Raw genomic sequence first — 18,553 nt, forward strand, 5'->3', positions numbered from 1 at the left:
CAGGAGGTTTGGATCTTACTTTGTAAAAGACCTTACCGACTGTAAGCAGACGTAGGCGTGTGTGGCTGTAATGTCGGCAATCTGATGCGTAAATGCTGTGTGAACCAGAAATAGATGTCTGAAGTTGTGTTAAATTAATTTATTTTTTTTGCATCTCCTTTGGCTATGAGTCAAGTGGTTTGTAATAAAATCAATAATGATTCAGCTTTGACCCGGACTTGGTTGTTTAGTGAGGACATTAAAGGGCTAGTGGGCATCATTGTTCACAGAATTATACGAACAACGAGAGGCTGAAGGAGAGACAGAAATGAAAAATGGAAGACTTGACTAGAGATGAGAAAACAAAGAAGGGTCTGTGAATAGGCTACAGAGAGAATATATTGAGACAGAGGGTGGGTGCATGAAGCAGAGAAAGGTCCTGGCAACCATGTCTTATTCATTGTCAGGTCACTGGCATGGGGACCTGCACTGCTAAATTATGAAGAACACAGTGATGGAACAGGACACACACGCACACACTGCAATGAATGTCCTACATAGCAAGTAATGTAATTCAGACAAAAACATCTGTTTCCAACCAGTTCTCACTCCCAACGCGTGAAACACTGACGCTTGGTCAGTGTCTCTCAGCGTCAGATACAACAAAGTAGCACTTTACTATGACGTAGTATTAAATGAGACGGTAGCGAGTAGTATGAAGGACTGAAACGAGGTTGCTGGGCTGGGGGGGTGGGTGTGACAGGACTTTCACCCAGGAGATTGGGAATTTGTGTCCCATTTTGGAACCCCACCTACCATCTTTGTCCGCCCTGTGACGCCCTGAGTCCCGACCAAATGCATTTAGAAAGGAGACCTGAAACGTCAAAACCAATGCCACTGACACCTGACCAAGCGCCCGTGTTTTACATGGTGGGTAGGGAGAATGCGTTGCTGTTTCTTAGCGAACATATCTGCCAGGGGGAATAACATTTGCCCCAATAATGTCAATTTGTCATAACAAAAACATCTCAAACCACGCTAAGTTTGCAATAAAAGCGTCATCATTTCTGGAATGACACTTAATGCCAGTGACAGTCATAAACATTCATAAAGACTTTGTGTTGAGGTCGTGTCACTTACAGGTTATGACAGTGTTACACCGATGTGAAAATTATGTTTGTTATGTTTCCTTAACGCTCTGGGCCCTGAGGCCATTTTTACAGTTTAATTTCCGTCTGGATTTATTTTATAAAATAGCTTGTAAAACATCAACCCTGTTGTCTACAGTCAAGATATGATTTATCTTATGATATCATTTTTTTAGGACAAACTGGGTTATTGGAATATTTGGGTTGCAGTGAGGTCACTTGCATGTTAAAAATGGTTGTAGGGCCTTTAAGATAAATAAATAAATAAATAAATAAATTAATCTTCCAGATAGGTATTGATATCACAGACATATAAGTAAAACCTAAGTCATTTTCCATTCTAAAACACTTCTCATATGTCTTGGGAGTCACACTGTGAAGAAATAATCATTATAACTTATACAGTTGACAAAATACGTACATTTTTTCCAAAAAAGTCAAGAATGTTTTGCTCTCATGATATTTACTTATGCCAATAATAACATAATAATGTCATATTTATTGATATTACACCCACAGCAATGTTATACAAGCAAATGTGTGTCTAAATAGTGCATTATTTTGCCTTCCATAGAGTATATAGGCATTTTTGTCCCCTCTGGCCTTCCATACAAGAGGGGTGCCTTTATCTCCCATTTATGGGCATGTACTTCCTGAAACAATAGACGGGACAGACAGAGAGAGAGAGGAGGAGCGAGCCAGTGGCAGAAATGAGCCAAAACGCAATGAATTATGGATATAAAGTGGATCAATCTTGGATATAACAGTATGGATTTAAAGCCCAAAGAGGCTGAAGTTCCTGGCTGGATAGAAAACCCCCTGTAGAGGCTAGAAAGACCCGGAAAAGACCGCCGGAAAGCGGAAAACGTCAGGATTCAAACGAAACCGAAAGTGAGTAAATCGCTTGTATGGTTCAAAAGTTATTAAACTATGAATCAGAGGTACTTTTAAACTCGTGGGCGAGTGTCTCGGGCTCAGAGGGTTAATTGTGTCTATCAAGGAGGCACAAATGCTCTCTTTAGATTATGCCCCCATAATTGGCAGTGTAGACGCTGTTCAGCATATTACTGCCCTTAAAAGCGTCAGATTTTGATCTAAATTCTCACACACACACTTACATCTAAGCCTACACACACGTCAAATACACATTCACATCGGCCGTATTTTGACATCAGAACGATACCGATGTGTAAAAAATTGACCATATAGGCCAATATTAGATCAGTGGCCGATATATCCTACACCACTAGATGGTGTGATGTAATAAAGTTTTACCAAATAGGGTCATGTAAGTTCAGCTTTCTTCAGCACTGTGGAGGAAGGTGAGGCTGGTCCACACAGCCTCCTGGGATGGGACAAAAAATGCTCTGGTTTATTGGCATTTCTTTAAACCAATCACAAGCGACTTGGGCGTTGCTTAGCGCAGGATGGAGCCACGGTGCTTCTGCAAAATAGCCTTTGGAAGGAACTTGTTTTGGTGGAACATGTGGACGCTAAAAAGTAGTTTTAGTCGTGCAACAGAAAACTCTGATTGGACAGATAGTCTAGCTAGCTGTCTGGATTTACCCTGCAGAGATCTGAGGACCAGGTAACCATAGTCCTCAGATTGGACAGATAGTCTAGCTAGCTGTCTGTATTTACCCTGCAGAGACCTGAGGACCAGGTAACCATAGTCCTCAGATTGGACAGATAGTCTAGATAGCTGTCTGGATTTAGCCTGCAGAGATCTGAGGACCAGGTAACCATAGTCCTCAGAAATCCAAAGAATACAAATTTGTGGATGAAGACTAATAGATTCATGATCAGAGTGTGTTTCTTTGTTTGTGTGTTTTGCCTTAACACTCTTACTGACAGCTTCACCCTACGCTGATGAAAACAGTAGGTGAACAAAAATGTACCAAAGCAGTTTTTAAGTAGGTACTTGAGAAGGCTCGAGCAGTATATGAGTATGATTAGATAAGTCATAGATTGTTCGTTCTGTTACTGGGACCGTTCCTTTCAGCCAAACCTGTTCATAGGCAGGGTTAACGTGGCTGAGCCCGGCTGATTCACTCTGTTCTTACTGTAGCTCAGCTTCATCCGTGATGAAGCATGAGGCCAAGGCCAGATTGACATTGGCTCAGGGTGAGAAAAATACACAGCTCCTCCAATGAACTGACAAAGTGGGTTCCAGCAGGAAAAACACAGCGTCGTCCAGCAGAGAGCTCAAACCAGCCTCAACTTTTGATTCAATCATCATCATCATCATCTGAATACTGACTACGTTCAGACGTGAACAGTCATTTTACTGCTTGCCTTGTGCTTACTGCGATAGAGGATAAAGATAACGCTGCACCCCCTACTATCTACTACTAAAAAACAGCAGCTTAATAACATATATTGTTTTTGTCAGTTTAATGGAAGGATGGATACCCATTTATCAAAATAAAATACGTTGCAAATGTTATGCCCAACTATGTTGACTTTTGAGGTTTTCTTTTTTTCTGTGGGTATGTTTAAGATGTGCACAAAGACGGCGTGGGTCTTGTCTTGAAAGATATTCCGGTATTATTCGGATGTTAGAGGCATGTGTGTCCCGATTAGCTGACAAAAACAGTGGAAGCATGCACAACCTCTGAAAGCACACGTCTGACTACAGGTTACAGTAATCCAATCTGGAAAAGACACACTTTAGATTGAGTCCCATTTGAAACCATGCTTCATGGCTAATAACCAAAATATGACAGTGGTTTTCTCATGTTATGTCCCTTTCCTGTATTAAAAATGAGTGTTTAAATTACAAAAGTCTCAGCTGTCAGTGTGTGCGGAGTGTTTCGTTCTGCTCGCTCTTAGGTCCACAGCTCTGTAAGCTACCCCGATGATGAAACACTCCAGTACATAGACCCTGACAAATCGTTATGCCAACATGTTTAAAAATTCAAACCCCTTTATTGTCTTCCAGGGAAGTGCAGGAGGACTGTTTACGCGCTGAAATCCTGTCTTTTTCATGTAACCTTTGTCTAAGCGGATGAGTCAATACAGAAGCAAACGACCTGGCGAGTAGAGCAGAGAGTTCACGGCATGGAAATGAAAAACACACATGCACACACTGCACAGCTCTCAGTGGAGATGTGGAGGATTAAAGTATTATTGATTGTTAATGTGCAATAACCTTATGGATGGAAGCTTTGAGTGTCCAGTTAAATTAAGACTTGGTTTTAGGATTAGGGTTAGAATTAAGTTATGATTAGGGTGAGGGTAAGGGTTAAGGTTAGCCATTTAGTTGTAATAGTTAGGTTAAGGGGCCAGGGAATGCATTACGTCAATGACGGGTCCCCACAAATATAGTGCCACGCTCCATATGTGTGTGTGGGTGTGTTTGTGGGTGTGTTTGTGTGTGGTCTCGTTTGTCCTCGGGTCAAATTGACCCATTTTCCTATATCAATGTTCTTTTTAACTACCTAAAAAAACATGATTGATTCCATATAACGCTCTTTGGCAAGTACACATCTCTACTTTCATTAATTTTGGGGCGTCTTATTCAATTTTATAGCATTTGGAAGAAACATTGAAGTGGTTTTGAAAGAGTATTGAGTAAAAGTTGACGTATTCTAGTCTGTGATTATCCATCAACATACAGTCCTTTAATTTTTGTGTAAATAATTTCTGCTTTTATAACTCAAACGGTAGGTATAATTTCCTTTAAATTAGATTAGCATATATTCCAAAAATAACTGTAAAACTGAAATTGATAGTGTCGAAAACGTCAAAAATAAAATGACAAACATTGAAAAAAAAGCATCAAAAGTGATGAAAAAAGGAACAAAAACATAAGAAAATGTTAAAAATGTCAATAAAAAGCGTCAACATAAGTGTTGAATTTCACATTTTGACTGGAAGACAACACAAGGGTTAACTAGATTTGCGGAGTCCAAAATCCGGAGTTCAGTATACTTGTGGGGTCCAGACAGCTTTGTGGGGCCAAAATGCTGGACCCCCCAACTTTAAAGGGCTGTTTGAGGGTTAAGACTTGGTTTTAGGATTAGGGTTAGAATTGGGTCATGGTTAGGGTGAAGGTAAGGGTTAAGGTTAGGCATTAAGTTGTTATGGATAAGGTTAGGGTTAGGGAATAGGGAATGCTTTAGGTCAGTGAAGGGTCCCCACAAAGAAAGTGTCATGTGTGTGTGTGTGTGTGTATGTGTGTGTGTGTGGGTGTGTGTGTGTGTGTGTGTGTGACCTTTGGGCAGCATGTTCATTGAAAGTGGCTTTCTGTCTTTAATCAGACTTAATAAAATAGAATAAAAGTATTTTGGTAGAAGTATCACTGCTCCATCATTTGATGAAAAAATATGTTTTAACATTAATCAACAATGATCATGAAATTGATCAATGTCAGATAACACGCAAAAATCTCCCTAAATTGCCACGGTGGCACTGTAAGATGACGTATTATTAAGTGAGACAATGGTATAGAGTAATATGAAAGACCGCAACACCCACCATCTTTTCCTAAACTTGACCATCCCATTCTTGTGCCGCACGTCAGTGAAACATACGTCCTGACCAAAAGCGTCCAAAGTGGCGTCAAGAGCCCCAATGCTAAAGGAGACTTTTAAGGCACATAACCAAGCATCCGTATTTTAGGCAATGGGAGAGAGAGAATGTGTTGCACGCCTTGCTCATAAGGGAATCTTGTTGTACGATAGCTCCACCGTAATGATAATGCAAAAATGGAGGAGATTCAGCACTGTGTAAATGTATTGTATTTTGTACAGCGCTTTTCTAGTCTTAACAACTACTCAAATTTCAGCGTATTACTGCCCTTAACAGGTCAGATTTAGATCTAAATTCTCACACACACACACACTTACATCTAAGCCTACACACACATCAAATACACATTCACATCGGCTGTATTTTGACATCAGAACGATACCGATGTGTAAAAAATTGACCATATCGGCCGATATTAGATCAGTGGCCGATATATCGTACACCACTAGATGGTGTGATGTAATAAAGTTTTACCAAATAGGGTCATGTAAGTTCAGCTTTCTTCAGCACTGTGGAGGAAGGTGTGGCTGGTCCACACAGCCTCCTGGGATGGGACAAAAAAATGCTCTGGTTTATTGGCATTTCTTTAAACCAATCACAAGCGACTTGGGCGTTGCTTAGCGCAGGATGGAGCAACAGTGCCGGTGCAAAATAGCCTCGGGAAAGAACTTGTTTTGGTGGAACATGTGTACGCTCACAAGTTGTTTTTAGTTGTGCAACAGTAAACTCTGATAGGACAGATAGTCTAGCTAGCTGTCTGGATTTACCCTCCAGAGATCTGAGGACCAGGTAACCATAGTCCTCAGATTGGACAGATAGTCTAGCTAGCTGTCTGGATTTACCCTGCAGAGATCTGAGGACCAGGTAACCATATTCCTCAGAAATCCAAATAATACAAATTTGTGGATGAAGACTAATAGATTCATGATCAGAGTGTGTTTCTTTGTTTGTTTGTAGCATTGGGGCTCTTGACGCCACTTTGGACGCTTTTGGTCAGGACGTATGTTTCACTGACGTGCGGCACAAGAATGGGATAGTCAAGTTTAGTAAAAGATGGTGGGTGTTGCGGTCTTTCATTCTACTCTATACCATTGTTATCTCACATTGATCAATTTCATGATCATTGTTGATTAATGTTAAAACATATTTTCATAGTTTCATCAAATGATGGAGCAGTGATACTTCTACCAAAATACTTCTATTCTATTTTATTAAGTCTGATCAAAGACAGAAAGCCACTTTCAATGAACATGCTGCCCAAAGGTCACACACTCACACACACACACGCTTTTCGAACAATGATTTGACTACGATGTTTCAGCATGCTTATAGACGTGGTCATTCCACCTGCACTGCAATGACACAAATGTCGGATAGCTGGCTAACATCTATTGACAACTCAATGCTTGTGGGTACACTACTACTAGACTTCAGCGCTGCCTTTGATGTGATTGACCTGGAAATTTTGATTTCTAAACTTATTAGTTATGGTTTTACTTTCTTTGCAATCAAGTGGTTTAAGAGCTATTTGTCTGAGAGGTCGCAAAGAGTTTATTTTAATGGTGCTTTATCTAGTAGCAAGTCCCTGGACTGTGGTGTTCCTCAAGGAAGTTGCCTTGGACCTTTGTTATTTTCAATTTTTACAAATGATATGCCTTTTATACTCAGTAAGGCTAAACTGACTATGTTTGCTGATGATTCTACTCTTTATTATGCAGCCCCTACATGTTTAGAGATTAATCAGGTTCTGTCTAGTGAGATTAGCAAATTGTATAATTGGATCAAAACAAATAAACTTGTCCTTAATATTTTAAAAACTGTGAGTATAATATTCGGTTCTAAGTATAGATTATCTGATAATCCCAAAATTGATATACACGTAAATGGTCAAATGTACAGCAAGTAAAAAAGGTGAAGCTTTTGGGACTTTGGCTTGATTCCACATTGTCATGGTCGGATCATATTAACAATGTTGTTACTAAAATGGGTAGAGCGGTGGCAGTTGTTCGTAAATGTGCACAGTTTTTAAAATTACAGTTGTTTAGGCGTGTTGTTTGTTCATTGGTTTTGTGTCATTTGGATTATTGTTCTGTTGTATGGTCTGCGGCATCAAGCAGTCATTTAAAAAAATTACAAGTTGCACAAAATAAGGCTGCAAGACGGGTTCTTGGTTGTTCTTCGAGAACTAGGGTTGCAGAGATGCTTGGTTGGAGGTCAAGCATAGACTATCTGTTAATATGTTAGTATATTTTCATGGAATTATTAATACTGGGATTCCTAAATTTCTTCATGATAATATAACTTATTGCTCAGATATGCATTCACATTATACAAGAGGGGTGAATAGTCGACAGATTTCTTTACCACTACCTAAATCTGACTGGATGAAGAGGACTGTGTTTTATAGGTCAATTGTATATAGGAACAATCTTCCAGTTGGGATTGGGGACAACAAGGGAAAAACTGGTTTTAAAAAAAGACTTAGACTACATTTGTTTTTGATATCATAATATTGTCTGGATTGGTTGAGTGAGGTTGTATCATGTGCTATATTATTCTTTATTATATTTAGTGCGTTAGTACTTTTTGCATTGTCAGTTTTGTTTGTGAATTTATATATGATATATTTGTGAGTAATTTTGGTTGTATTTATTGTCTTTTGGATGTATTGTTTGGACCCCAGGAAGACTAGCTGTCGTCTCGGCGTCAGCTAATGGGGATCCTTTCAAATAAACAAATAAACAAATAAACACGCACACACAAAGCGCTTTAACATAGTACAGGAGCCATTTACCGTTCACACACATTCATACACTGTGGCCGAGGCTGCCGTACAAGGTGCCACCTGCTCATCAGATAAACATTCAGACACTCAGTCTTGCCCCAGGACACTTCGACATAGGACTGCAGGGCCAGGGATTGAACCACAAGCCTTCCGATTGGCAGGCAACCGCTCTACCACTGAGCCCCACCCGCCCCTCTATGTGCCTGACTATGAGAGCGGTAAAGGCCAAACTGTTCTGTAAATGGTTTTGCAAGTTTTTTTCAGCCTGTGGACCATTAACAACTTCTTGTCTTAGCTCCACAATAATCTCCTTTGATCGAGACATGGCACACATCCACAAACCTGTCTGGTGAAGACCAGACTGATGGTAAAGACCCACATTCGTATTATTTCAAATGGGCCCTGCCCAAGAGAGAGAGTCACCTATAGTATTCTATTTTGTTTTTGTTATTTGTTAAACTGGGTCCTCTAATCTAGTTTCAGGACTTGAATGAAGATCTTATCACATTTCATGTCACATGTAATTACAGTTGAAATACAGCAGATTCTGCGTTCACAAACTTTATCGCAACAATTGGTGCCCGAGGCATGAGAGTGCACAGAGTATAAATCAGCCTTAGAACAATTCATGAAAAAACATACAAAAGAGATTACGCAAGTCAACACTAGTCCATACCAGCAGAATGAATTATTTCCTTTTATTGAAACGGTTCACTAAAAACACATTGCAACTACAAACATCCCCTGATGCATTTAGAAACAGAAGGCATATTATACATCAAGGTTAATGCATTTAAACATTTAGACATTAATTTTAGTTTTTGTAAGGTGCTTTCAAACAATTAAAATATTTAATCGTGATTAATCACATTAATGTCACAGTTATCCGATGTGATGTAGTTTTTCTAATGTTAGTAGTTATTGCGACAGCATGTGAAAGAACTACAAAGTTTGCTAGGCAAATAAGAATGTTAGTCTCGCGTTACAAAAAATGAACGCCGTTAATAAAGCATTTAACTGACAAAACTGTTGTTGTCACATCCACAGAATTTACAGCAAGAGATGGAGGTATGAGTCAAATGCAGACAGATACACGTTGTACAAGATGTAGTCAGGGTAAAGGTCAGGAACAGGCTTTCAGAATGGCAACTGAATGACAGTCAAAACAATCAATTCAAGAAGGTACGACAGGTGAGCAGGTCAGGAACAGGCAACAAAGAAAAGCAAGAATTGATTAGTTTCAGAGCTGGAAGTGTGAGGATTTAGTGAAATGACGGACCCATAATGCAGAGATGACACAAGGTAACGAGGGGGGAACAAGGGACAGGTGACACGAGGGCTCAAGAACAGGTGAAACACATCAGGGTGGGGCAGACATTCAAAACACAAGGCAAGAAGTTAACCATGAGACGGGAGAAAACCAGACTGCAAAATAAAAACGCAACAGAGAACACGAAACAGGGAATGAATTAACACAATAAAACAGGAAAACCTATAACAGAAAATCACAACAATGACAGGAAGATCTTGCAGGGCGTCTGCGGAGACGCCGACTGAGGATCAGGAAGCTGATGGGCTGAGAATCTGTGGCGCTGGGCAGCAGAGAGAGCCAATGGCCTTGGGAGCTATTAGTACAGCCATTATGCAACATGACCTCACACAAATTGCAACAGAAACTCTTTCAACGAGTCTCATAAAAGTCTCCTCCATATCATATAAAAAGTCCTGCAAGATCCATGTGGGAGGAAGTATTGAAAATACTTGGAATCAAAGAGTTTCCCATTGCAGCCCATGTTAAGGGGAGCCACTCCAGCTACTAGGGGAATAGGGAAAATATTTTAACTAACAGATATCACCTTGAGACTTTGGCAGTTGATTTGTTTACATTAAGATATTATTTTTTTGTAATACACATTTTCAGAATGCGTATGTTTACTTATTCAAATGAGACATTGTCTAATTAAATATGTGTTTCGGTATTTTTCAATGTGTCCCCTATTTCCCCAAGAATTGGTGTCTAAGTGACTAATGTGAACCACCATTTTTCAAATCATGAAATATTTGAAATCTTTGGTCCAGGATTGAGCAAGGAAAATGTCCGCATTGTTCATTACTTTCCACCACTTGGATCTCTTAGGAATTTTTCTTCTCACGTCATAGAGGAGACTTTTATGAGTAATAAACATTTGTCACATTCTCTGTTGCACTTTGTGGGAGATTAAACCTTTTTTTCTTCCAAAATGCTTGTACTTTTTGGGGTCCACACCTTCCTATGGGGACTCATACAGCCATTTTATAATAATAATAATAATAATAATTTTGACTTATGTAGCGCCTTTCACAAACCCAAGGACGCTTAACAAACAAGGGGGGGGGGTTAAGAAGTGGCCAGGAGAGATTAAATTCCATAAGCCTCAGAGAAGAGGTGTGTTTTAAGCTGGGTTTTAAAGGTTATAATAGAGGAGGCAGAGCGAATAGCAAGAGGAAGCTGGTTCCAGCGTGATGGTGCACTGACACAGAAGGCTCTGTCACCAAATGTCCGGAGTCTGGATTTTGGGACAGCAAGCAGGTCCTTGTCAGAGGACCGCAGAGACCGTGACTGAGAGTATGGGTGGAGCAGATCTGTTAGGTACTGAGGTGCAAGTCCATGGAGAGATTTGTATGTCAGTACGAGAATTTTATATTTGATCCGGGACTTAATTGGCAGCCAGTGTAGCTTCTTCAGGATGGGAGTGATGTGAAGTCCAGGTTTTGTGTGGGTGAGCATCCTAGCCGCAGAGTTCTGGACGTACTGAAGTCTGTCAGTAGATTTGCTAGGCAGACCAAAAAGGAGACCGTTGCAGTAATCAAGACGGGAGGTGATGAAGGAGTGGAAGAGGGTCTCAGCTACAGAATTGGAAAGCCACTGTTGGAGTCTGGAGATGTTCTTGAGATGGTAAAAGGCAGTCTTATTTTAAGAGAGGCACCCTTTGAAATGGCAAGTGGAGACGCCTATAAAAGATGGCTGCCAGACATCAGGATGGTCTGTTGAGGGCCCATAGGGTTCAGGAGATACAAGATCAGAACACACAGGCCGGGGTTCAGGCTAGAGGCAAGCTGGCGGGGGTGCAGAGGAGGCTGGATTGATGGTTAACTTCCCTGCCAATCAAAGCACCTTCACCAACCATGCCTTGAAAGTCACCTGCTAGAGTGATGAAGCTGTTTCCTTCAGCTCTCTACTGGAGATGTTTTGGTAGAAGATTATAAAACACTGATTGTCCACAAAAAATGTCTCACCTGCTTTGTCAATCTGCCAGATTGGACAGTCACGTCCGGTGAGTTCCAGAAAGAAAAGGAGAAGGACTAAAATGCAGAAAAATACACGTAGGGAAAGATGGTAAGATAAAGGGAAATCTACCCGAGGTAAAGGTCTGGAACAGGGTGAAAAAACTGAAACAGGCAGCAAAGAAAAGCAGAACGGGCAAGAACAGACACGACAAAGGAAGACATTGGGACAGGTTTTGCCCAGCTAGCACGCTAGGATGTTGTCCCAGTGGTGGAATATAAATAAGTATAAAACAATCAAATCATATATGAGAAATATGCAGCCACTTTACACCTGGCATTAACCCTCTAGTGCATGGTGTTGCCATATGGCAAAAATGCAAACAAATGCATTGTTTTCTGTTTAATTGTGTAAATAGGTATTTTAATTTCATGACTTTACATAACCAGGAAATCCTGTTTCCCTGCCCCTTTTCCGTGCATGTATCACACTAAAGATCAATTTACAGGATCAGCCAAAATTTTCATTTTTTCTTAATTTTAGAAGCATTTCTTTGAAAAATAAATAAATAATCTGTTATCTGGGGTAAGTACACTTTTAATTTTAACCACTTAAACCAGTTAAAATGCTATAGTGTTCTGTAAAAGGCTAAAATTAATTAGTTGCCTTATGGTACATAAGTTGACTTTGTTTGGAATTTTTTCAATAAAAGCTTATTTTTAACCAAATAATGGATTTCCTGGCACTTTCCACAAATGCGTCCCCCTTTAATTTTTTTTTTACGATTGACATTTTTACATTTTTAACCATGTTTAAAAAATAATTCATGCAATAGAGGGTTAAGGTGTTTGAATTTGAATTGTCCACAGCCAATGGGATTTCAGTCTTCGTTCTCGGGCACATTCGACAGAAGCTTCAATTTGAACTAAAAGAAAAATGAACTACTGATTACACTGGGGCCAGCTGTAGGTTTAACCTTTGAAAGTGTTGCCTTTGAGTGTTCTATCTTTGAATCTGCTCCTCATCCCCTCCAGAATAAATGACTTGTGTTGTTGCTGTGTGCCGTCTATCTGGACATCATCTGGAGAGCGGCTACGACAAGCTAGCCTTCCAAACAACAGGCAAAAATCAATAACCCTGTTGCCCTGTTCATCCCACTGCTGACAAGCTAACTGTGTGTTTGTGTGTGTGTGTGTGTGTGTGTGTGCGCACGCATGTGTGAATCTCCAAGAACAGTCTTTGCCCAGACAGGCCTCATTGTGTTGCCTTTCTGTCTCACTCTTTCTCTCCCTTGGCCTTGTTAGAATTAGAAACCCTACTATAGGATTCTACTGCGAACTGGATATTTAAAGGATTCACAGACATGAAACAATTGACGGAGGCATTTAGATATTTCTTTACAGTTTCCTAATCAGAGAGAAATTGATTATTTCTATTATTTATTATTTTATATTATATTATTTATGGGAAAACAAATTTCCACACACTCTAACCATGATGGATTTGTCACAGGGACTATTTTTTTTCTTTCTGTTTATTTCACAAAGACCGGGCAACTCCTTATGTTGGCTTCTTTGAACGGCTGCAGTTGGTGGAGATGCTGTCAGCCGCAGTCAGTGTGTGATTTTTTTATGCTACAAGACAGCAAAGGGAATTAAGAGGGATAGGTGTGAGGGCTATGCATTGCAAGCTTAGCCTGTAAAAAAATATGGACAAAGCTTTCAGGCCTGGATAGTGAAGCCAATGCGGAAGTGCCTTTAAGCTGCATTCTATCTAATGTCCCGTAGGGTGAGACTCCACTGGCTACAAAACTAAGTATTTGTCTGTACATGTCAATGAGATAATTAGCCTGGAAGATTTTCATGAGTTTACGGTCTCAATCACCAATCAATGCAGCATGATGATCATTTATTACATTTTTAAGTTTTAAAGCGGGCAATTTACACATCAAGTGTAAATTAGTTTGAAGATTTGCATAAAAAAACACAAGGAATAACTGTTGAATCCAGTCCACCCTCACCGTCAGCATACTGGCGTGGTATGGTTCGCTGACTGAGTTGAACAAATGTCCCTTTAACAGAATCATAAAAATGAGCAGGAAGATCATTGGACAACCCCCAAACGCTCTCACAGCCATATTTGACAAACAGGCCATCAGGAAAAGTAAAGTCATCATGTTGGACCCCACCCAACATCTCAATAACCAGCACCATCTGTTACCTTCAGGGGCGAGATTCCCTTCCCTTTCCCCTTGGATACAAACGAGCCATGTCCACCTTTGTGCCAGCATCCATCAGACAGTTGAACAAACATTACCCCCCCCCCCCCCATCAATCAATCCAGGATTTGACCTATTCTCCCTACCCACCCCTCCACTCCTACCCCCAGGGTTTTTAGTTTCTTTTACTATTTTAGTACTTAGCATTTATTCATTCTCTGGTATGATGTATTGTTGTATGTTGTGTTTGAATGTGCTTGACCACAGGAAAAATAAAAGTTCTTTTGATTTTGATAACTTTCCTCAATACTTCATCCCTTCCTGTCGCTCCCTTTTGATTTCTCCCGACGTTGTGTAATTTCAGGTGCTAGGTCGGACCAAGAGTGAAAATTAAACAGTGACACAGTGATAATTGACTCTCAGTCACTCTATGCGTCTACATAGGTGTCCATCCTATGTGATAATTACCTCAAAGTCATTTATAGCATTCATCGTGATTTGACATTGATTTATAGTGGGGGGCTTTAAGTACACACCCTCACTCTGACACACATATGTATATAGACAAGTAGATTCTTTTCCCATGCGCGATGCTATAAAGAAAGGTGACAACAATATGTCTGACACTCATTTCTCAGAGCATAAAGGGCAGTCTAACCTCATATCTTGCTGTTGGTTGGATTTAAAGATTTGCTTTAGTTAAGGGTTACAAGTTTCATTCTCCAAAGCAAGACAATAACACTACCAGAGCTATAGGATGTTTGAGAGACGTTGAGACGTGTATCATCTTAACATCCATTAACTATCCATTAACGTGGCCCAATATTAACCAGTTTTACCACTGACTGTGTGATTAGTGCCAGTACACAGAAGGACAGTGCTACCATTTGGTGTTTGTACTCCTTGGGTCATTTTCAAATGTCTTCTTGGTCCTGAGATACAACAATAATGTTTTTTTTATGTTTTCCCTTTGAAGTTATGATTTAAATCTAGTAAGGCTTGTCCAAAACAGGAACTCATAATTGTCAGGGCTCAATCCGAGGGGTGGGATACAGTTGTCTTTTAAATTCCTTCTGAACACAATAGGATAACGCTACGATGAACACATCTTGCTTTTTTAGGAAGGACTTCAGAGCTTAACTCCAAGTCTTGCAGAGCCGCTGCCAAATCCAATTGGAAAGCCAGCAGCAGCAGCCATCTCCTTTGTTTCCAAGTAGCAGGAAATTCACGTGGAACCGTCGCAACTCTGCCGTCAATATGTTAAGCCCGCCCACCGACTCTATACACAATGTGATTGGCCTGACCACAATTTGTTTTTTCCAACTTGCAAGCCAACGGAGAGTTGCCAGACTGACCCTGGCTTCATATTACATTTGCCGCAGCTAGGCTACCTCCATCCCTCACAAGAGCTGAGAAGATAAGAAGCTTCTTATGTAGATAAAAAACTGTTGCAAGTGGAGGCAAGAGAGAAATGTTGGGTAAAGGGGAGATCATGCAATGATGATGACGATTTGATCTCAGAGTATGTTGCGATGCTGATGTAAGCAAACATTTATACAATGTGGTCTGCAAAAACTCAACTAGTTGCATGTTTCATTTGTCTGGGTATGGACACATTACACTGAAGCAAGCCTTCCACCTAGTAGGACCTAATCTTCCCTATCAGCTGACCAGGCATCACCATGATGGAGTTACTGCTCAGGCTCTAGCAGGGAGACTTCAGTATGTGAAGGTGCAAATTAAACCAAAGTCAGGGGAGAGGTGATAATTGAAAATCCTTGAAATAGCTCTGGTCAACAGGGGGGCAAGTCTGTCTGAGAAACTCAAGAGAAACTCTTTTCAAACAAGACTGATAGATTATAGAGGTTAGAGGGGTCCTGACCTCACATTAGCAAAGGTGTAATGCAGCTAACAGACTGCCAAAGAGAGACAAAGTAAAATAAAAATAGGGATGATTGGAATACATCCAAAGGGAATAGTACAATACACATACAATTTCTAGTTGTCAAGTCATTTTTTGGATTGAACTAAATATTGGCGCATAACCTGCATATATTTGTTTGGCCAGGTGTGAACCCAGCAAAAGGCACTGGGGAATGGACCAAAACAACTGGACTAAGACTAGAGGAGACTTGAGGACTTGTAGAAGTTGTCACACCAGCAGAGCAGGCGTAGTAACGTTGCTGGCAAAGCAATGTCTGAATAATGATTTAAATAAAATGAGCTAGTTTGACGATGGAGACACGAGAAATATGCACTACTCCAGAACTCAGGACATCTTCCTGTATTTACTGTCTTGCTCCCGTCCCCCAGACACATCTGACCGATAAGAGGACTTTCTTGTGTGGTTTGTAGTGATGAATTCTGGTTTGCTTGGATTTTATATTAATGTTCTGAATGTCCAGTACAGATCCTTTGGAAGCCGTACACCCAGACACTCATATTGTTTCCCTCATAATTCAGCTTTCATTCAATAAAGTACACCAACAATTGGCCTCTCCAGTTGCAGCACGTCATACATTCACTCACATTTCCAAAACAAATCCTGCTCCTTCTCGTCTCCTCTGCTGACAGTTTCTGTCTCCTATCCTCTTTTCCTCTTTATCCAAAGTGTCCATGAATGCTTACAACAACAACCCTTCCGCTTTTCTACTTTATGCTTCATTCAATATCAGCTAAGGTCTATTACAGAGACTGTTACCCCTTTCAGGGAATCATGAACCATATGCAAATTGCAGCTCATGATATGTACAAATGACAAACCTTTGGGCTTTGGGGGTCAGATGAGGGGCCTACTTGACAAGTAGATTACCAGGGTTTCCCTGTAAGACAGGACATGTCTGCCTCCCGTCTCCAGTGGACACACAGATTGCAAAAGGGTGGGAGTATTTCACAAATGACTGTCACTTGCAAATTGCACATCCATTTGCCTGTCTTATACGGTTTGAGCATGTTAAAGTGTTAACAATGACGTCGGTTTTGATCAGTAAAATTATGCAAAAAAAGGTCATTTCCTGTTTTGTGTTGCAAACCACAGCTTGTTTTTTTAGTGGTGAGACTCAAAGTCCAAGTATCTTTATTAGTTTCCCTATGGAAAAATTTGTTTTGGACACTGAGTGACATTTCTGCAAGAGTTACAACAGACACACAACAATAAGCACAGGGTTAAACAATTAAAAGACTATTGTTCAATCAATTAAAAAACATATGGGCTACTCAAAGAGCTGTGCTAATTGCAGATTACAAATGACCATTTTCTATACTAAAATAAGATGACAATATGATTAAACGATAAAGGTTTTTCGTTAAAAATTCAGACTGAGAAAACTAAAAGTTGCAGGTTGACGGGAAGACAACACAAGGGTTAACAGACGCCACGACAAACAAGAAAAAAAAAAAAAAAAAAAAAAAAAAAAAAAAATCGCAGCAAGAGCTCTCCTCCATGTCGCCAGCAGAGTGGCGCTATCACATGTGCACTCATATCCTCTTTGCTTGCAGCGTAAAGCTGTCCCTGTCTCCACTGTAGTCTATCCTAAATAAAGTCATTTTCATTGAAATACCAATGAAGAGAATGAACCAGATCCAGAACATGGATCAGGCTCTCTGTCCATGGCAGCATGTATCTTCCTTACTGAAACAATCCATAAGGCACCCCAGAAGTGGACATGTCTCTTTGGTTTGGGTTGGCAATGTAACAAGTTTTGTTATGTAGTCACGTTTAATGTAAAACAAATCGGTCTTAAGACCCTATGTTATGCGTTTGTGAGTCCAAATGATATGGCTCAGCTTGGCCACTGAGGGAGGGCGAGCAGACAGGTTCTCTTCTGGAACACGTATCACAGAATATTGATGAAAGCTGTTCTCTTACTCAAACCCTGCTCTGTTATCTTTTCCTGTCGTTGTTCTTTTAAATCTGTATTAATGGATTTTGGAGCGGTACAGGTCAGAAAGACAAAATGCCCGCTCAGAGCCTTGATAGACAGTGGCCATATGTGTCACAGTCTTCCACAGAATGTGATGGACTCACAACCCACAGACAGCAGTCGGTGTAGTGTTCAAGGAACAGGCTAAGCAATCCACTGGCATGGCCAAACCAGAACAAACTGAACAGCCAATAATGATGTGACACAGGACAAGGGGAAGACAAAGACTACATACAGAGGGTAACGAGGTAACACGTCACAGGTGACACAAGGGCTGGGAAACAGGTGAACGACATCAGGCAATCACAAGCGCGAGACAAACCAAAAGACAGGAAGTTTTATTTTTTATTTAACCTTTATTTAACCAGGAAAGTCCCATTGAGGTAAAAAACCTCTTTTTAAAGGGAGTCCTGGCCAAGAGGCAGGCAAAAACACAATCAAATACGTTTATAAAAGTTATACAACACAGATAATTACATTTTTTTTAAATGTAAACAGGTCATTTCAGGTTCTCTCAATCTGGATTTAAAAGCATTTAAGGAAATAAGTCCAGATAATTGCAAGTCTTTTTGCAAAGAGTTCCATGCAAAAGGAGCGGAGTAGACACAAGCCCTTTTTCCCAGATTTGTACGGGCAAATGGAACAAAGAGCAGCAAGTGATCATCTGATCGCAATAAATAGGAACCAACACTTCTCCATGTG

The 18,553-nt window shown here is 40.3% G+C and overlaps 1 long non-coding RNA gene across 1 annotated transcript; it reads left to right on the top strand.

The window, feature by feature from the left end:
* The first annotated feature begins 3,634 nt into the window (after nucleotides 1-3,634).
* On the top strand, nucleotides 3,635-15,287 carry LOC116702382 (uncharacterized). The gene is made up of 3 exons (XR_004335141.1): nucleotides 3,635-3,644; nucleotides 12,345-12,350; nucleotides 15,110-15,287. It is a non-coding gene; the product is annotated as an uncharacterized LOC116702382 (long non-coding RNA).
* Nucleotides 15,288-18,553: the final 3,266 nt, after the last annotated feature.

Source organism: Etheostoma spectabile, chromosome 2, assembly GCF_008692095.1.
Source record: "Etheostoma spectabile isolate EspeVRDwgs_2016 chromosome 2, UIUC_Espe_1.0, whole genome shotgun sequence".
NCBI lineage: Eukaryota > Metazoa > Chordata > Actinopteri > Perciformes > Percidae > Etheostoma > Etheostoma spectabile.